Below are 22,846 nucleotides of genomic sequence, written 5' to 3'. Positions count from 1 at the left end.
AAGCTCCATGATCCTGAGCAAATCAGAACTGCTTGATGCTTCCAGTTGGCAGAAGATTAAGAAATACTTTGTTGGGATCTCCATTTATTAAATCACATTTTAAAAAAAAATTTCAATTACTTAGAAAGAATGAATAGGAAGTGATAATTGAAATGTGGAAATAGATCATAACTGGAAATTATTTTTCCATCACAGTTTAGCCAGTTCCAAATAAGATAGAAATCTGTAAATACTGATTTCCTGGATTGTCCATTGGCAAGTTTTCAGAGGTAATATTGCATATCAATTTTGGAACTACCTACATCTATTTTGTTTGTGAAAAGGAAGTGGGAACACTTTGTGAGATTACTTTTAAAATCTTTCTTGAAGTGCTGTCTCCAAAGGGGAAGAAATTTTGGCAAAGAGGAGTTCATAGAATACTAAAGATTGCAAGGGAACTTAGAAATTTGATAGTATACATAATTTAACTCAGTAGTCTTGTACATAAGTAAGCAGTTAATAAATGCCTAATGAATTGAGTTCATTGTAATCCCTGTCTTTTACAGGGAAGAAAGGAGCCAGAGAGATCAAAAGATTGTCCTAAAAGGGTAAATAGTGATACAGATTTTATACATGCTATTCTTTGCAAGTCTTTGAATGTGTTTATTTGTATATGTGGGGATGGAAATGGGGAGGAAAGGATTGAATGGACCTATCGATTTTTTTTTTCTTTGTATTTTTTTATTCTGATGTTCACCTCCAACTGAAATGAGCACTTCATAACATAGTAAAACAAAAAAAGAGGATTGTACATGAAACTGTCAATCTATTACATTTCTTTATGAGAACATATTAAATTCAATGTGTAACTTTTAAATGCTATCCTGTATATCTCTGATGCCTTCTGTTCTTTATGGATTTTAAAAGATAATCTGTTTAATTGTGTGTCTGTGTCTGTGTTGTGTTAATCATTCCTTCTTTCCCTCACAACTTTACCAGACTAAAAAAAATTTTTTTAACAAATACAAATTCTCAAATCGTACATTGAGTATTAGACATATCCAAAAATGTATTGATCATTTTGCAATTTGAATTTATCAAATTTGATGAGTAGCATGTTTCATTTTTCTTTTATAAATCTAGTTAATTCTTGCATTGATCAAAATTGATGAGTCTTTCAAAGTTTTGTCTTTACACTTGTAGTTATTATATAAATCAGTCTTATAGTTAACAATGTTTTGAGCTTAGTTCTAAATTACTTTCTAGAATCACTAGATCATTAGACCAGTTCATAATTCCGCAAATATCTTATTGTATATAATTATATAATAATAATTATTAATTTACCTATTTTCATACTGTTCATATCTACTATATGCCAGCAATATAGGTACAAAAAAAATGAACATTTTTCATTTTTTTGTTCCAGTTTTTTAGATGTGAGGTAGAATCTGAGTCATTTTTATCTACATTTTTCTAGCGATTTACAGCACTTTTTTCATAGGAACTTTCTACCTTTGAAAAAGTCTGCTCATATACCTTGACTATTCTTATAAATTTGAATCAATAATCAATAATGTAGAATGAGAACAGACAATAGATATCAGATGAACTTTTAGCAAAGATAATTTCCAAGTTTGCCTTCTAATCATTGGACCAATAATTTTATCCTTATATGAAAATATGTCAGATGATTAATTTAACCATTATTTTTTTCCCTAATCAGTATTCAGTCTAGTATGATTCTGTAGGGGTAGTATTTATTCCTGTTATGCTTGCCTACTAACATTTATTTTTTTTAATTAATTTTATAAATATAATTTTTTTGACAGTACATGGGTAATTTTTTTACAACATTATCCCTTGTATTCACTTCTTTTCCAGATTTTCCCCTCCCTCCCTTACTTCCTCCCTTAGATGACAGGCAATCCCATACATGTTAAATGTGTTACAGTATATCCTAGATACAATATATGTGTGTAAAACCAAATTTCTTATTGCACGATAAGAATTGGATTCCAAAGGTAAAAGTAACTTGGGTAGATAGACAGTAGTGCAAACAGTTTACACTCAATTCCCAGTGTTCCTTCTTTGGGTATAGCTGTTTCTGTCCGTCATTGATCAACTGGAACTGAATTAGATCTTCTCTATATTGAAGATATCCACTTCAATCAGAATACATCTTCATACAGTATCGTTTTTGAAGTGTATAATGATCTGGTTCTGCTCATTTCACTCAGCACCAGTTCATGTAAGTCTCTCCAAGCCTCTCTGTATTCATCCTGCTGGTCATTTCTTATAGCGCAATAATATTCCATAACATTCATATACCATAATTTACCCAACCATTCTCCAATTGATGGGTATCCATTCATTTTCCAATTTCTAGCCACTACAAAAAGGGCTGACATAAACATTTTGGCACATACAGGTCCCTTTTCCTTCTTTAGTATTTCTTTGGGATATAAGCCCAGTAGTAGTACTGTTGGATCAAAGGGTTTGCACAGTTTGATAACTTTTTGGGCATAGTTCCAAATTGCTCTCCAGAATGGTTGGATTCTTTCACAACTCCACCAACAATGCATCAGTGACCCAGTTTTCCCACATCCCCTCCAACATTCATCATTATTTTTTCCTGTCATCTTAGCCAATCTGACAGGTGTGTAGTGGTATCTCAGAGTTGTCTTAATTTGCATTTCTCTGATCAGTAGTGATTTGGAACACTCTTTCATATTATTGGAAATAGTTTCAATTTCATCATCTGAAAATTGTCTGTTCATATCCCTTGACCATTTATCAATTGGAGAATGATTTGATTTCTTATAAAAGAGTCAGTTCTCTACATATTTTGGAAATGAGGCCTTTATCAGAACCTTTAACTGCAAAAATGTTTTCCCAATTTGTTACTTCCCTTTTAATCTTGTTTGCATTAGTTTTGTTTGTACAAAAGCTTTTTAATTTGATGTAATCGAAATCTTCTATTTTGTGATCAATAATGATCTCTAGTTCTCCTTTGGTCATAAATTCCTTCCTCCTCCACAAGTCTGAGAGGGAGATTATCCTCTGTTCCTCTAATCTATTTATGATCTCATTCTTTATGCCTAAATCATGGACCCATCTTGATCTTATCTTGGTATATGGTGTTAAGTGTGGGTCCATATCTAATTTCTGCCATACTAATTTCCAGTTTTCTCAACAGTTTTTTTCAAATAATGAATTCTTATCCCTAAAGTTAGTATCTTTGAGTTTGTCAAACACTAGATTGCTATAGTTGTGCCCTATTTTGTCCTGTGCACCTAATCTGTTCCACTGATCAACTAGTCTATTTCTTAGCCAATACCAAATGGTTTTGGTGACTGCTGCTTTATAATATAGTTTTAGATCAGGTATAGCTAGGCCACCTTCATTTTTTTTTTTCCCCCCTGAGGCTGGGGTTAAATGACTTGCCCAGGGTCACACAGCTAGGAAGTATTAAGTGTCTGAGATCAGATTTGAACTCAGGTCCTCCTGCATTCAAGGCTGGTTCTCTATCCACTGCGCCACCTAGCTGCCCCTGGCCACCTTCATTTGATTTATTTTTCATTAATTCCTTTGAAATTCTTGACCTTTTGTTCTTCCACATGAATTTTGTTGTTATTTTTTCTAGATCATTAAAATAATTTCTTGGGAGTCTGATTGGTATAGCACTAAATAAATAGATTAGTTTAGGGAGTATTGTCATCTTTATTATATTCACTCGGCCTTTTCAAGAGCACTTAATGTCTTTCCAATTATTTAAATCTGACTTTATTTTTGTGCCTACTAACATTTATTAATACATATTTGCATATCTTGTATTAGGGATAACTAGATAAGGTTTTATCTTAGACTCCCCACCCCCAAACTTCAAACTATAGGATATAAGTTCACTTGGAGGACTTCCACCCTTTTCCCCCTATGAGCAAGTAACCAAGCCCAGCTTGTCAGAAATGACTTAATCATATGGAAAATCCCCCAGCTATTTTTATTATCCGTCTGTCCTTCATCATCCCTTTCCATTGGGTACAACATGGGAAAACAACTATGAGTAGCTAGTGGGTGATATTTATCCTGCCCATCCTATGATCATCAGCTCTGCCTAGCTTTTACCAGCTATAGGGTCAAGATATAGATCTGTCAATTAGTAAGGTATTGTATTTAACTATTGTCTGTATCATCCTAGTAGTAAGCACTATAAAACTGAGGCCCTAGAGAAAAGGGGCATTTCAGATTGTGAGGAAGATCTGAAGTCCCATTCATTAAAGGGTTGGGAAATTGGGGGTGCATTGAACTTTCTTTAATAAATGGTTATTGGGGGGCAGCTAGATGGCGCAGTGGATAGAGCACCAGCCTTGAATTCAGGAGGACCGGAGTTCAAATATGGTCTCAGACACTTAACACTTCCTAGCTGTGTGACCCTGGGCAAGTCACTTAACCCCAGCCTCAGGGGGAAAAAAAATGGTTATTGGCTTGAAGTTGTTTTTATCACGATTGAACATTTTAGACCCACAGAAGATATGGAAACTCTTTAGTATTTTTTTTAATATGAAATACTTTTTATTCATTTTAGAACTTCAGCTTTTACTTTTTTTTTTTTTATTGAAAATGCTTTTTATTTACAAAGCATATGCATGGGTTAATTTTCCCAACATTGACCCTTGCATAACCTTTTGTTGCAAATTTTCCCCTTCTTCCCTCTACTCCTTCTCCCATCTGGCAGATAGTCCAACATATGTTGAATATGTTGAAATACATGTTAGATCCAATATATGTATACATATTTATACAGTTATCTGGTTGCACAAGAAAAACCAGATCAAGAAGAAAGAAAAAGAAAAACAGAAAAAAATGCAAGCAAATAACAAGAGTGAGAATGTTATAATGTATTGCACCTTCTGTTCCTATGGTTCTCTGGGTGTAGGTGGTTCTCTTCATCACTGCACAAGTGGAACTGTTTGAATCATCTCAATGTTGAAGAGAGCCACATCCATCAGAATTGATCATCATATAATATAGTCTTCTTGTTGCTGTGTCTGGTTCTACTCATTTTACTTTGCATCAGTTCATGTAGGTCTCTGCAAGCTTTCCTGAAATCATTCTGCTGGTCGTTTCTTACAGAACAATAGTATTCTATAGCATCCATATACCATAATTTATTCATCCATTCTCCAATTGATGGGCATCCACTCAGTTTCCAGCTTCCTGTCACTACAAAGAAGGCTGCCCAAACATTTTTGCACTTATGGGTCCCTTTCCCTCTTTTAAGATCTCTTTGGGATATAACCCAGTAGAAATACTGCTAGATCAAAGGGTATACACAGTTTGATAACTTTTTGAACATAGTTCCAAACTGCTCTCCAGAATGGTTGGATCCATTCACAGTTCCATCAACAATGTATCAGTGTCCCAGTTTTTCCTACATCCCCTCCAACATTCGTCATTATATTTTCCTGTATTCTTCATCAATCTGACAAGTGTGTAGTGATATCTCTGAGTTGTCTTAATTTGCATTTCTCTGATAATAATGATTTGGAGCACCTTTTCATGTGGCTACAAACAGTTTCTATTTCTTCATCTGAAAATTGTTCATATTCATTGACTATCAATTGGAGAATGGCTTAAATTATTATACATTTGAGTCCATTCTCTATATATCTTAGAAATGAGGCCTTTATCAGATCCTTTGAATATAAAGATGTTTTCTCAATTTATTGCTTCTCTTCTAATCTTATCTTAGTTTTGTTTGTACAAAAACTTTTAAACTTAATATAATCAAAATTATCTATTTTATGATCAATAATGATCTCTAGTCCTTCTTTGGTCACAAATTCCTTTATCCTCCACAAATCTGAGAGGTAAAATATCCTATATTCTTTCTAATTTGTTTATAGTATCATTCTTTATGTCTAGATCATGAACCCATTTTAACCTTACCTTGGTATATATACAGTGTTAGGTGTGGGTCTATGCCTACTTTCTGCCATACTAGTTTCCAATTTACCCAGCAGTTTTTGTCAAATAGTGAATTCTTATCCCAAAAGGTAAAGCCTTTGGGTTTGTTAAATACTAGATTGCTATAGTGATTGGCTATTTTGTTCTGTGAACCTGACCTATTATTCCGCTGATCAACTTCTCCATTTCTTAGCCAGTACCAAATGGTTTTGATGACAGTTGCTTTATAATATAGTTTTAGACCAATAAGATCAGGGGTGAACAAGGTTGCCCACTATCACCATTGCTATTCAATATTGTATTAGAAATGCTATTTATTTACAAGGAGAGAATAAGCTTGGCAATAAGAGAAGAAAAAGAGGTTAAACAAATTAGAGTAGGTAATGAGGAAACCAAATTATCACTCTTTGCAGATGATATGATGGTATACTTAGAGAATCCCAGAGAATCAACTAAAAAGCTATTAGAAATAATCCACAATTTTAGCAAAGTTGCAGGATACAAAATAAATCCACATAAATCATCAGCATTCTTATACATCAGTAACAAAATCCAACAGCAAGAGATACAAAGAGAAATTCCATTTAAAATAACTGTTGACAATATAAAATATTTGGGAATTTATCTGACAAGGGAAAAAATCAGGAATTATATAAGCAAAACTATAAAACACTTTCCACACAAATAAAGTCAGATATAAGCAATTGGAAAAATATCAAGTGCTCATGGATAGGTGGAGAAAATATAATAAAGATGACAATACTCCCTAAACTAATCTATTTATTTAGTGCTATACCAAACTCCCAAGAAACTTTTACTCAACTAGAAAAAAATAACAATTCATCTGGAAGAACAAAAGGTCAAGAATTTCAAAAGGATTAATGAAGAGAAAAGCAAATGAAGGTGGCCTAGCTATATCAGATCTAAAACTATATTATAAAGCAATGGTCATCAAAACCATTTGGTATTGGCTAAGAAATAGACTAGTTGATCAGTGGAATAGGTTAGGCTCACAGAACAAAATAGCCAATGACTATAACAATCTAGTACTTGACAAACTGAAAAACTCTTAATATTAATACTGATCACCAACTTGTCTGTAACTTTAAAGAATTGCTCTGGGGTAAAGGTTAAATGACTTTTTCTGTGGTCAGGAACTGAGCCAAATTTTCTGAACTCCAAGGTCAGCCTTCTATGTACTATATATATTTCTCACTCTTTCCATATCACGTCAGTCTCAGTTTCCTCACTATGAAATGGAAATAACAAGACTATCTATTTAAACAAGTTATTGTGAGGATCAAATGAAATTATATATATAAAGCACTTTGTAAATTTTAAAGTACTATATAAATATTAGTCATTATATAATACCAATAACTAATTAGGCACTTTCTATGTGCCAAGCACTTTCCTAAATATTCAGGATACAAAGAAAACCAAAATATTTTCCTTGTCTTTAAGGAGTTCACATCCTACAGGAGGTAGGAGATCTTCAAATAACTATGTGTAGTATAAATTTAAAATCTCAAAAGGAAGAAACTTGGGGAGGAATAGAGAAACTCTTATAAAACGTGGAATTTGAATGGTCTTGAAGGAAGTCAGGGAAGCAGAAGCAGAGCAGAAAATCTGAGAGCTTTCCAAGCATGAGAGGCAGCTAGTACAAAAACACAATGTTCTGTGTGTGGAGCAGCAGTGGACTAATATTGTTGGTTTATGAAATACATGGAGGAGAGTAAAGGGTAAAAAAAAACCTGGAAAAATTAGAAAAAGGCTAGATTATGGAAGATCTTCAAAGCCAATGTAAGTATTTGAGGTTTCTTTGATCCTGGGAATACTAAGAAATCCTGGAATTTAACCAAGGTACAAGTAATATAATCAGGTCTGTGCTTTAGGAAAATCTCTTTAGCCGTGGATTGGAAGATACACTAAAGTGAAAATAAAGCAACCAGAAGAATATTTTGATGTTCCAATCAATACTTAGTATGATTCTGTACTAGGATGTTGCTTTCCAGAATGGCTAGACCAATTCACAGCTCCACCAATAATGAAATAATATGCTTTATTTCCTATTAATTCCTCCATTTTTTTGTTTTTTCCAGACTGATAGGTATGATATAAAATTTTAAAACTTTTAATTTTACATTTCTCTATTAATTATTCAGAACATTTTTTTTCACATATTTTTGATCGTTTGGATTTTTTCCTTTGGAAACTTCCATGGAACAGACATTTTCAAAAAAAAAAAAAAAAAAAAACACACACAAAAAAATGTATGTATATATATACATATATATACATATATATATATATATATATATATATATTTAAATCACTAATAAGAGAAATATAAATTAAAAGTCTTTCCCAAGAAATTGCCAAAAATCCATGAATGAAAATAACAATTAGTAGAAGGTGGGAACATTAGGATATTCAGTGGATGTATGAATTAATCAAGTCATTCTGGAAAGTAATTTGGAATTATATACCAAAAGTCATTAAAATGTGCATTTTTTTTTCTTACCTGGTAATAGTACTCTGAGGTTCATAGATCTGCGGAAGGTAAAATATGAAATAATGGAAGAAATAAAAGTTTAAGCTTCCAAAGATATTGATTTACTAAGCAATGTATGCAAGTTGTTCAGTTGTATCAGACTCTCCATGAAACTGGAATAGTTTGCCATTTCTGTCTCCAGCTCATTTTACTCAAACAGGATAAAGTGACTTCTCCAGGATCACATAGCTAATAAGTATCTGAGGTCAGATTTGAAGTCAGAAAGATGAGTTTTCCCAATTCTAAGCTCAGTGTTATATCTACCATACCACCCAATTGCCCAATTCAGAACCAGGCCTTTTTCTTTTTCTTTTTCTTTTCTTTTCTTTTTTTTTTTTTTTTTTTTAAGGCAATTGGGGTTGAGTAGCTTTACCAGGATCACACAGCTGGTTAGTGTTAAAAGTCTGAAGCTGATAGCAATCAGACTCCCAAAAAACTATTTTAATGAACCAGAAAAAATAACAACAAAGTTCATATGGAAAAACAAAATGTCAAGAATTTCAAGGGAATTAATGAAAAAAAAATCAAATGAAGATGGCCTAGCTTTACCAGATCTAAAATTATATTATAAAGCAGTGGTTACCAAAACCATTTGGTATTGGCTAAGAAATAGACTAGTTGATCAGTGGAATAGGTTAGGTTCAAAGGACAAAATAGTCAATAGCTTTAATAATCTAGTGTTTGACAAACCCAAAACCCCCAGCTTTTGGGATAAGAACTCAATGTTTGACAAAAATTGCTGTGAAAATTGGAAATTAGTATGGCAGAAACCCACACTTAACACCGTACACCAAGATCAGGTCAAAATAGGTTCATGACCTAGACATAAAGGATGAGATTATAAATAAATTAGAGGAACATAGGATATTTTACCTCTCAGACCTGTGAAAGAGGTCTGAATTTATGTCCAAAGAAGAACTAGAGATCATTATTGATCACAAAATAGAAAATTTTGATTATATCAAATTGAGAAGTTTTTGTACAAACAAAACTAATGCAAATAAGATTAGAAGGGAAACAATAAACTGGGGAAACATTTTTACAGTCAAAGGTTCTGACAAAGGCCTCATTTCCAAAACATAAGAGAATCGACTCTAATTTATAAGAAATTAAGCCATTCTCCAATTGATAAATGGTCAAAGGATATGAACAGATAATTTTTGGATTAAGAAATTGAAACTTTCTAGCCATATGAAAAGATGCTCCAAGTCATTATTAATCAGAGAAATTCAAATTAAAACAACTCTGAGATACCACTACACACCTGTCAGATTGGCTAGGATGACAGGAAAAGAATGCTGAATGTTGAAGGGGATGTGGGAAAACAGGGACACTGATACATTGTTGGTGGAATTGTGAATACATCCAGCCATTCTGGAGAGCAATTTGGAACTATGCTCAAAAAGTTATCAAACTGTGCATACCCTTTGACCCAGCAGTGTTACTACTGGGCTTATATCCCAAAGAGATTTTAAAGAAGGGAAAGGGACCTGTATGTGCAAGAATGTTTGTGGCAGCCTTCTTTGTAGTGGCCAGAAACTGGAAATTGAGTCAATTGGAGAATGGCTGAATAAATAGTGATATATGAATATTATGGAATATTATTGTTCTATAAGAAATGACCAACAGGATGATTTCAGAAAGGCCTGGAGAGACTTACATGAACTTGTTGAGGGCGGTAGCCCCTTGATATTCTTTGTTTGATCTCCAACTTCTTTTGGGACTTGGACCTTTGATACAAGATGTAGTCAAACTAGTTTGGGCTCTCTGAACTGGCCAGGGTTTTACATCCCCCATTCTAATCTTCTCAGACCATATGGCATCAGGAAATTCCTTTTTGGGAAGAGACTTCTGTCTGTCCCCAAAAGATAACAAGAGAGTCCTTATCTTATTTACATCACTCTCCTGAACCTCCTTACATCATTGCATCTAAATGATTGTGCTCTTGTATAAAAGAGAGAACTCAAAAATCTACTCTTTGCAAAATGGGCCTTGTACCATGCAGCCATTTTGCCCACCGGCTCTCCAGTGTTTCCATTCTAATCAATAAAGACTATGTTTCCATACAGCATTAAGTAGCAAATTCATTTGCTGCCAAACCCACCCTTGGTTACTTTGGGGAAGGAAGGAGAGAGAGAAAAGGAACTGACCCATCTCTGTTTAGACCTCAGTTTACTCCCCACAATTTACTCCTCATCATTTAATCCTCATCAAACTGATGCTAGGTGAAATGAGCAGGACCAGGAGATCATTATATACTTCAACAACAATGCTGTATGTTGATCAATTCTGATGGACATGGCCCTCTTCAACAAATGAGATGAACCAAATTACCTCCAATTGAACCAGCTATACCCAACAAAAGAACTCTGGGAAATAACTATGAACCACTACATAGAATTCCCAATCCCTCTATTTTTGTCCACCTGTATTTTTTATTTCCTTCACAAGCTAATTGTACAATATTTCAAAGTCCGATTCTTTTTGTACAGCAAAATAACTGTTTGGACATGTACACATATATTGTATTTAATATATACTTTAACATATTTAATATGTATTGGTCAAACTGCCATCAGGGGAAAGGGGTGGAGGGAAGGAGGGGAAAAGTTGGAACAAAAGGTTTTGCAATTGTCAATGCTGAAAAATTACCCATGCATATATCTTGTAAATAAAAAGCTATTTAAAAACAGAGAGAGAGAGAGAGAGAGAGAGAGAGAGAGAGAGAGAGAGAGAGAGAGAGAGAGAGAGAGAGAGAGAGAGAGAGAAGAGAGAGAGAGAGAGAGAGAGAGAGAGAGAGAGAGAGAGAGAGAGAGAGAGAGAGTCTGAAGCTGTGAACCAGGTCTTTTCAACTTTGACACTGGATCCTGAATGTAAAAGGAGAGATTTTTATGCATTAAAAATAGTCAAATCAGATCAATTAAATAAAAGGAAGCAATTAAAAGGGTACAAATGAGAATATAAAATAAGTAATCTGATTTTTAATTGGAAAAAAGATGAGGGAAAATTGAAAGGGGAAAATAAAAAGGTACTATTTCTTGATACCAGAAAAATAGGTGTTTCACTCCTCTCAAGTGTTCAAAGGAACAATAACTTTTTTTTCATTTTTTTGTATTTTATTTTTCCAACTATATGTAAAATAGTTTTCAACATTCATTTCTTTAAGTTTTTAATTTCCAAATTTTTCCTCCCTACCTAACTCCAAGACAGCAAGCAATTTGACATAAGTTATACATGGTACAATCATTTGAAACATATCTCCATATTAGTCATGTTAAGAAAGAAAAATCAAAACAAAAGGGGAAAACCACAAGGAAGAAAAAAGGATGGAAATAGATGCTTCAATTTTCAGTCACCATAGTTCTTTTTCTGGATAGGGATGGCATTTTCTATCCCAAGTGTATTGGAATTGTCTTGTATCACTATATTGCTGAGAAGAGCATAGTTGATCATCACATAACCTTATTGTTTAGTTGTACAATGTTCTCCTGACTCTGCTCACTTTATTCAGCATCAGTTCATATAACTTTCTAAGCTTTTCTGAAATCAGCCTGATCATCATTTCTTATAGAATGATAATATTCCATTACTCTGATATAATATATTCAGCCATTCTCTAATTGATGAGCATCCCCTCCATCTCCAGTTCCTTGCCAACACAAAAAAAAAAGCTGTTTCAAACATTTCACATGTGAATCCTTTTCCCTCTTTTATGATTTCTTGGGATACAGATGCAGGAGTGGTACTGCTGGATCAAATATATTTATATAGTTTTATAGTCCTTTGGCCCTCGTTCCAAATTGCTCTTCAGAATGGATGAAATAATAGCTTATTGACTAGTACAGGGTCAGTTTCAGATAAGACATAAGTATTCCTTGAAATGTATAACTATTAGAAAATTCTTTGACTCAATCTTCAGCTCTGATTAGGTTTCTGATCAGCATAAACTAGATCCTTAGTTAAAGATCTCTAAGCAACAAAAAAAGATGGTTCTCCCTCCCAGCTCTGTAGGGTTAGGTTCAAACAATGCAATAAAGTTTTCTCTCGATTCCCATAATTCAATAAAGTTTTCTTACAAAACAGAATTTGGACTAAACCCATAATTGAATAGAAAAGCAACTGATCAAGATTCAGAATTGAATCACAAGAAGGGTTGTTTGTTTTTTGAATCACAAAAAGGAGTCAGTACGGTCCATTTAATTACCACAATTCCTTCAGACCAATTTAAAAAGTGCTTTTCAGATCTATTTATCAAACACTAACTACTCTTCTCACCTACAGTCTCACATCTCCAATTGCATTTTTGGACATTTTGAACTGAATGTCCCATAAACATCTCAACATGTCCAAAATTGAACTTATCTTTTTTTCCCAAAAGCTTCCCCTTTTTCTAACCTCCCTGTTACAGTAGAGGGCACCACAATCCTGTTACCTTTGTTCAAACCCTAGGCATCATCCTTGATTTCTCACTTTTGCACTTCATATCCAATCATATGTCAATTCTGACTTCCTAATATATCTGTGTCTCCCTGTGAGAGCATAGACTGTTTTTGTCTTCTATGTATCTCCATGGCTTAGCCAATAGTGCCTAATACATGTGAAATGATGCATCCATTCTAGAAAGCAATTTGAAACTATGCATATACCCTTTGATCCAGCAGTACCACTATTGTGTCTGTATCCTGAGGAAATCAGAAAGGACGGAAAAGGACCCACATGTGCAAAAATGTTTGTAGCAGCTTTTTGTGTGGTGGCAAAGAATTGGAAAATTAGTAAATGCCCATTAATGGAAAAATGGCTGAATAAGTTATGGTATATCAGAGTAATGGAATATTATTGTTCTATAAAAAATGAAAAAGTTGATTTATACACAGTACAATTATACACAGTAACAGTAAAATTGTGCATTGATCAACTATGAAATATTTGGTTCTTCTCAGTGATTTAGTGATCCAAGGAAATCCTAATAAACTTTGGATGGAAAATGCCATCTACATCCAGAGAGAGAACTATGGAGATTGAATATAAATCAACATATGCTATGTTCACTTTTTTTCCTTTTGTTTTTTTCCTCTCTCATGGTTTTTCCCTTTTGTTCTGATTTTTCTCTCCCAACATGATTTATAAGGAAACATGTTGTGTTTTTTTTAATGAATGTATATGTATAAATAGAAAAAAAATTTAAATTTAAAAAAGTACCTAACATATTATAGACAATTTAATAAATGCTTGTTAACTTCTTGTTGATCCATAATTTTTTTTACAATAGCATTGTTTGTTATAGCAAAGTACTGAAGAAGAATGGGTACCATCAATTGTGGAATGATTGGACAAATTATACTTATGAATTAATAGAATATCATTGCACAAAAAGAAATGATGTTTCAGAGAAATTAAAAGACTTTTATGAACTGATATAGAATGAAGTGAATAGAAAGAACCCAGAAGATAGTTCTTATGTTGTGTACTTTCTGTGACAACTACAGTCAAAGTTATGAGCTGAGTCCCCAGAAAGGTTAATACTACTACTCTTTCAAGGTTCCAAGAGGAATCCCTGAAAGAATTAAATGTCTCTCCAAAACAAATGGTGTCCATGAACAAAGTACTGTGATTGAAAATTAGAGAAATAAGTAGGACAATTGTGGGGGCAATGTGTCAGAGATAATAAGAGGGAATGGGATATGAAGTTAGAGCTATTCTTTCAGCCTTTCAAACAAGAGAGTTTTAAGTATTTGCTATCTTTAGCTGTGAGACTCCACAGTTCAAGTCAAAGTTAGCATAACTGTTGTCAAAACATCAACAACTATATTGTAAAGTCAGTGGCATCATTCCAGTTCCATCGCCCTAACATGTTCATCAATGTGTAATTAAAAAATGTAGCTATACTTGAGATAAGATAGTATAGTGAGATACATCTTCAGACCTAGAGTAAGGAAATGCCTGAGTTCAAATCCAGCCTGACACTAGCTATGTGACCCTGGGCAAGTCATTTAACTTTGTTTGCCTTAATATTCTTATCTGTAAAAGAGCTGGAGATGTAAATGACAAACTACTGCAGTATCTTTGCCAATAAAATTCTTCAAGAAAGATCACAAAGAGTTGAACATGATTGAAAAAACATAAGATGTCTTCTGGAAGCAAAGTATCTCCTTGATAGGTGATCTGGGCTTACTATAAAAACCTTTTTACAATAGCATTTAGCAATCCAATAATGCTAAATAAAATTTAAGGTATGTAGTACTGTATTAGCAATAACATAGTAAAGCAAGATTTAAGTCCCTGTTCCATGTCAGGCCCTGTGCCAGGTGCTGAGGCTACCAGTATAGTGTTACTGGCTTCAGTGTCCCCCAGCAGCCTATTTAAAAGACAAATCAAACAATAAGAAGTAAATAAAATACATCTTCAAAATTCCAAAGGTACCAAAAAATGTTTAAAATACCAGAAGATTGATCTGCTGTGTGATGGAGGACTGTTGTTAGGATACTACTTACAAGTCAATGCTTGTGCCTGCTAATGTTTCACTGAGTTCAAGGGTCTCTGGCTGTTTGTGTCACTCCCTCAATAAAAGCACCAAAGGCTGATATAAAGCAGAACCCCCCCCCCCCATATCATACTTTTAATGTTCATTCCTTTGCTAGTTTTTTTTTCTCATAATGAGTACAAACAAGATCTATAGAAAGCATGATCATGGATGTAATGCATATATGCATTCCGGAAGATTATTCTTTTTTTATTTTTTATTTTTTTGAAGCTGGGATGAAGTGACTTGCCCAGGGTCACACAGCTAGGAAGTGTTAAGTGTCTGAGACTAGATTTGAACTTGGGTCCTCCTGAATTCAGGGCTGGTGCTCTATTCACTGCGCCACCTAGCTGCCCCTCAGAAGATTATTCTTAACAAATTCTCTCTCCATCCCTCCCTCCATCTCTCTTTTTTTTCCTCTCCCCAGTCCCCCACCTCTTCCTCTCTTTCTCTCTTTCTCATACTGTCTCTATCTTTCCCTCCTTTTCTCTCTTCCTCTTTCTCTGTCTCCCTTCCTTAGGGATAGGAGTGATCAAGTGAGTGTTGTTGGTCATTCTTAATTTGACTAAGAGTTCCTGTTATCCCATGTTCCAGAGGATAAAAATTCAAGAAGAACCATACACTATGATGAGGGCTACTTAAATTTGTGTGTAAGTAAATATGGATGTAGAAAGATATATAGATATATCAATGAAGACAGACATGGATAGAAGGATATAGAAATATGCATATATAATTCATAGGCTTATAAAACTTATATTTGTACTAGTTCTCAAGGAATTTTAGTCACCTGGTTATGACTATTTCAAAAGAATTATTTTTCCCCTTTCATTTCTTTCTTTCTTTCTTTCTTTCTTTTTTCTTTTTTTTTTTTTTTTGATTGAAAAAACTTTTACCACATGTAGAAATATTTGTCCTTACCACACTCTTTGGGGTAGATGGAACTAAATAAGTCGAAGAAGAGAGGAAGAAGGGGAAATTATAAAATTAGTCATATAATAGAGACTTCCTTAATTTGTTTCTTTGATCATGATTCCTTATGGCTACTTCAACCAACTAAAAGCATTCTTTGTCTGGCTCCCATTCCAAGAATGAAATAGTCATTCCCAAAAGAAAGGGATTTTCTTTCAAATTAGATAACCAATCTCCTTACTAAACCTCCTACTAAACCAAGAATTTGGGTACAAGAGCCTTAAATGAACTGGGTTATCTGGAGTGGAGTTGAAATGCTAGAGTTCATTCCTAAAAGGCTGAGTTCTTTTTTTAAATTATATCTTTTTATTGACAGAACATATGCATGGATAATTTTTCAACATTGTCCCTTGCAATCACTTCTGTTCCAACTTTTCCCTTCCTTCCCTCCACTCCCTCCCTTAAATGGCAGGCAGTCTCATAAATGTAAAATATGTTAAAGTTTATCTTAAATACAATATATGTGTGCATATTTATACAGTTCTCTTGTTGCACAAGAAAAATCGGATTTAGAAAGGTAAAAATAACCTGGGAAGAAAAACAAAAATTCAAGCAGTCCACATTCATTTCCCAATGTTTTTTCTCTGGGTTCATCACTGATCGTTGGAACTAAATTGGATCTTCTCATTGCTGAAAGTAGCCACTTCCATCAGAATTGATCCTCATACAGTATTGTTGTTGAAGTATATAATGATCTCCTGATTTTGCTCATTTCACTTAGCATCAGTTCACGGAAGTCTCTCTGTATTCATCCTGCTGGACATTTCTTACAGAACAATAATATTCCATAACATTCATATACCACAATTTACCTAGCCATTCTTCAATTGATGGGCATCCATTCAATTTCCAGTATCTAGCCATTATGAAAAGGGCTGCCACAAACATTTTTGCATATACACGTCCCTTTCCCTTCTTTAATATCTCTTTGGGATATTAAATAGTGACACTACTGGATCAAAGGGTATGCATAGTTTGATAACTTTTTTTAGCATAGTTCCAAATTGCTCTCCAGATCAAGAATGCATCCCACATCCCCTCCAACATTCGTTATTATATTTTCCTGTCATCTTAGCAAAAATGACAGGTGTGTAGTGGTATCTTAGAATTGTCATAATTTGCATTTCTCTGATCAATAGTGATTTGGAACACCCTTTCAAATGAGTAGAAATAGTTTCAATTTCATTATCTGAGAATTGTCTATTCATATACTTTGATTATTTATCAATTGGAGAATGGCTTGATTTCTTATAAATTAGAGTCAATTCTCTATATATTTTAGAAATTAAGCCTTTAATTTTAACTGTAAATCTTTAACTGTAAAAATGTTTCCCCAATTTATTGCTTCCCTTCTAATCTTGTGTGCATTAGTTTTGTTTGTACAAAGGCTTTTTAACTTGATATAATCAAAATTTTCTATTTTGTGATCAATAATAATCTCTAGTTCTTCTTTGGTCACAAATTCCTTCCTCCTCCACAAGTCTGAGAGATAAACTATCCTATGTTCTTTTAATTTATTTATAATCTCATTCTTTATGCCTAAATCATGAACCTATTTTGATCTTATCTTGGTGTACAGTGTTAAGTGTAAGTCCATTCCTAGTTTCTGTCATATTAATTTCCAGTTTTCCCAGCAGTTTTTGTTAAATAGTGAATTTTTATCCCAAAAGGTGGAGTCTTTGGGTTTGTCAAACATTAGATTGCTATAGTTATTGACTATTTTGTCCTGTGAACCTAACCTGTTCCACTGATCAACTAGTCTATTTCTTAGCCAATACCAAATTATTTTGGTGACCACTGCTTTACAATACAGTTTTAGATCTGGTACATCTAGGCCACCATCATTTGATTTTTTTTTTATTAGTTCCCTTGAAATTCTTGACCTGTTGTTCTTCCAGATGAATTTTGTTGTTATTTTTTTCTAAGTCATTAAAATAGTTTCTTGGGAGTCTGATCGGTATAGCACTAAATAAATAGAATAGTTTAGGTAGAATTGTCATCTTTACTATATTTGCTCGCCCTATCCAAGAGCACTTAATGTTTTTCCAATTGTTTAGATCTGATTTTATTTGTGTGGAAAGTGTTTTGTAGTTTTGCTCATATAGTTCCTGATTTTCCTTTGGCAGATAGATTCCCAAATATTTTATATTATTGACAGTTATTTTAAATGGAATTTCTCTCTGTATCTCTTGCTGTTGGATTTTATTGCTGATATATAAAAATGCTGAGGATTTATCTTGTATCCTGCAACTTTGCTAAAGTTCTAGGGGTTCTCTAAGTATACGTATATCATCATATCATCTGCAAAGAGTGATAATTTGGTTTCCTCATTACGTATTCTAATTCCTTTCATCTCTTTTTCATCTCTTATTGCCAAAGCTAGCATTTCTAATACAATATTGAATAGTAATGAAAATAGTGGGCAACCTTGTTTCACTCCTGATTTTATTGGGAATGGTTCCAGATCATCCCCATTACATATGATGCTTACTGATAGTTTTAAATAGATGCTACTAACTATTTTAAGGAAAAGTACATTTATTCCTATACTCTCTAGTGTTTTTAATAGGAATCGGTGTTGTATTTTATCAAATGCTTTTTCTGCATCTATTGAGATGATCATATCATTTTTGTTAATTTGGTTATTGACATAGTCAATTATGTTAATAGTTTTCCTTATATTGAACCAGCCCTGCATTCCTAGTATAAATCCTACTTGGTCATGGTGTATTATTCTAGAGATGATTTTCTGTAATATTTTTTCTAGTATTTTATTTAAGATTTTTGCATCAATATTCATTAGGGAGATTGATCTATAATTTTCTTTCTCTGTTTTCATCCTACCTAGTTTAGGTATTAGTACCATGTCTATGTCATAAAAGGGATTTGGTAGGACTCCTTCAATCCCTATTTTTTCAAATAGTTTATATAGCATTGGAGTTAATTGGTCTTTAAATGTTTGGTAGAATTCACATGTAAATCCATCTGGTCCTGGAGATTTTTTCTTAGAGAGTTAATTAATAGTTTGTTCTATTAATTTTTCTAAAATGGGACTGTTTAACCAACTTACTTTTTCCTCTGTGAATCTGGGCAAGCTATATTTTTGAAGGTATTCATCCATCTCATAAGTTTTTAAATTTATTGTCATAAAGTTTGGAAAAGCAACTCCTAATTATTGCTCTAATTTCCTCTTCATTAAGTGGCAAGTTCTGCTTTTTTCATTTTTAAGACTAACAAGTTGATTTTCCTCTTTCCTTTTTCTAATCAAATTTACCAAGGGTTTATATATTTTGTTGGGTTTTTTTTCATAAAACCAACTGTTACTTTTATTTATTAATTCAGTAGTTTAATTTTTACTTTTGGTTTTATTAATCTCTCATTTTATTTTTAGAATTTCAAGTTTAGTGTTTTGGGGGTTAATTGGCTCTTTTTCTAGCTTTTTTAATTGCAAGCCTAATTCATTGATTTTGTCTTTCTCTCTGTATTTTATGCAAGTAGGCCTCTAGAAATATAAATTTTCCCTTTATTACTGCTTTGGCTGCGTCCCACACATTTTGGTATGACATCTCATTATTGTCATTCTCTTAGGTGAAATTATTAATTGTGTCTATGATTTGCTGTTTCACCCAATCATTTTTTAGAATGAGATTATTTAGTTTCCAATTTATTTTTGGTCTATTTTCCCCTGGCTTTTTATTGAATGTAATTTTTAGTACATCATGCTCTGAAAAGGATGCATTTACTATTTCTGCCTTCCTGCATTTGAATTTGAGGTCTTTATGTCTTAATATATGGTCAATTTTTGTATAGATTCAATGAACTGAAATGCTGAGTTCTTTAGGTGATTTGCATTGAGGTTGTAATCACTCTTGGAAATGTTTGAATGGGAAGTCAGAACTGAGTCAGTATAATATATCTTCCTCTTCTTCCCCATTTTTTATTGTCTTGTTCAAGAGTCATAGAGGAAATTTCCTTTGGTATAAAATACTAGTCACAATCATAAAAAATAATATATTTTAATAGCTTTTATAACTGCCAATTATAAAGCACTTTGAGGTTTTCAAAATATTTTTTTCATCATTTCAAACTCACTTTAAGGCAAGTGCTATTAATACCCTCACTCTATAGATGAAAAAACTTATAGCCAAAGAAATAAAAAGACTCATTCCGTGTTACAATAACTAGTAATAGGCACAATGTGAGTCCAGATCTTTCTAACTCCAGATCTGACATTCTGTATACTAGATGATTCCAAGTTAAGAACCTCATAGATCACCTGTGATACCTGTTATCGATAACCCATTATAACAGGAACCCCCTCTACTATACAACTGGCAAGTAGTCATGCAGTCTTTACTTGAAAATCTCTAATAATGGGGAAACTACTATTTTGGTATAGCTCTAATTGTTGATTTTTTTTTTCATTAACATTAAATTTGGGTAGCACAGTAGATAGAATGCTAGTGATGAGTTCATGGGTTGGCAAAGAAAGCGTGAGTAAGTGGTAAGATTATAATACTCTCTGAGGCAAGCAGGGGAAAGGCAATAACTTTTTTAGGTGCTAAACTCCTCTATATTTAGCCTGCTAGTCAATGCACACTCCTACTTTATGGCATATTTCCTTTCTCCTGGCTAATTGTGAGTTTTACAAGAAAACTTTTCCTTTTCCTTGCTGAGTGTTAAAACCTCCTTCTTTGCTAACTACATACTCTCCATAATCTATTTCATATTTACCATTTGGTATCTATTTTACCTCCTCATTTTGTCTGTAACTTTCTCATAAAGATACCTTTTGGCAAAGAGAAGCCACTGTGAATTCTTCACATGTTGTCTTGTGCCTTGTATTTTGAATTAGGAACCCATCCTCAAAACTTGGCTTGGAGTTAGAAAGATCTAAATTCAAATCCAGCTTCAGACACTGATTAGCTATGTATAGGCATGTAACCCTGAGCAAGTAACTAAATAATCTCAGTTTCCTCAACTGTAACATAGAAATAATAATAGAATCAATTTTCCAAAGTGAGGCTCATATGAGATAGTATTTGCAAAGTGTTTTGGCACATACAGTAAGCACTAAGTAAATATTGACTATTATTAGTATTAAATTTGCCCTCTTTGTAGTTCTAAACAGAATAAATATAAGAAAACTGAGATTTTTATTTGATAAAATATAGCACTATAGTACTCAAGCTTTTTACATAAGTACAGAGGAACACTGCCCCTATCTGTTTAGACCCACCTCTTCAGTTCCAAGTGAGGTGAACTCTGTCCAGTAATTCAAAAGAATGGTTTCAATCTCCTGAAGTGGAGTCTGGATGATAAGCAAAGCTTCTGGTTTGATCTATTGTAAGGGAATGCTGTGGAAAGAGACTGATAGAAGAGATAATATGAGGCAAAGAGAGAAATAAAAATTGTGTAGGTGACTTGAAAGAATTTGGACTAGTAAAATAGATCATGGATTCAGTTTATGGGAGAAGAAATTTGATAAAATATGGGAGACATGGAAGAAAGATTGAAAAACAATTTTTAGACCTATACATAAATCCAAATCCTACTACTTCTGGATTGAGAGAGAAGCAAAATCCAGAAATTTCTATAAAGAAATGCCAAAATAGAGATTGAGTGACTTGCCTAGAGTTACACAACTATATTCAGTTTTGCCCAAAAATAAAGCAACAAACAAGAACTAGAGACCCTAATACAAAGGGAACAATTGGCCTCATAAGTATCGCTGACATTTGACAAGATAAAATCTATGACTGGAACATATACTAGATGAGTATGCTTCATTCAAATGAAATATTAGATAAAGGAAGAATTAACATTGTAAATTAAGAAGATATATTCATGTGATGAAATTCAGGAAATAGAATCAGTAGGCATGATAGAGAGTATCTGGGCAGAAGTGATTTTGTCATTGAAGAATACTATTCACCAACTGGGCAAAAATAGATTTTATTATGATCATTTTGTTTGGTTTGCTTTTCTTGGCAAAGAACAATGATTTTTCCACAGGAAAAAACAAACAAACACAAAAACAAAAATTACTTATACAAGGGATTTGCTACCCAGGCTAGGTAAGGAGACAGTAGGATTCTCTTGATAAATTCAATTAACATGGTTCAAATGAACTACATCCTCAGGTCCTGAATAAACAGGCAGAAGTAACTGCTGGGCCACTTTCCGTCATATTTGAAAAACTATGGAAAGCAAAAGAGATATCATGAAATTGGGGAAGAACAAATTTTGTTCTGATTTTTTTTAAAAAATCTGCCAATTATAGGACAGTGAACTTGACTTTGTTTCTAGGGAAAATTCTGGAATAGATAAATAAAATGGTAGGTGAAGGGCATCTATAAAGAGAAGCAGTGATTACAAAAAGATAAAAAGACATGATAGATAAGCTTCCTTCCCTTTTTTGACATGATTATTAAACTAAGAGATGAAAGAAGATGCTGTTATCATTTAAATGGATTTTTGACAAAATTTCTGATAAGTTATTATCTATTATTCTTGTGAATTAGATGGACAAGATTATGACTGATTGATTCTGACTTCATTCTCCTAAAACGAGACTGGCTCCATTTCCCTAGCACCACAGAGTTCTGGTACACACTTCTGAAGTATTGGAGACGTCTTTCCTTAAGGCCATCTGCTATAGACCCTGTTCCTTAAGGTAGTCCTGTTAAAGTGAATGTATTTCTTTATTTTCTTTTTAAAATAGTAGCTTTGTACTTTTCAAAATACATGCAAAGATAGTTTTCTTTAGAGGGTGGAACTTTGGAGAAGTATACTTGAAAGAAGTATACTTAAAACAAGATGAATTGATGAGACAATGGTTATCTAGTTTA

Source organism: Sminthopsis crassicaudata, chromosome 2 (assembly GCF_048593235.1).
Source record: "Sminthopsis crassicaudata isolate SCR6 chromosome 2, ASM4859323v1, whole genome shotgun sequence".
NCBI classification, from domain to species: domain Eukaryota; kingdom Metazoa; phylum Chordata; class Mammalia; order Dasyuromorphia; family Dasyuridae; genus Sminthopsis; species Sminthopsis crassicaudata.
This window is presented reverse-complemented; position numbering follows the sequence as displayed.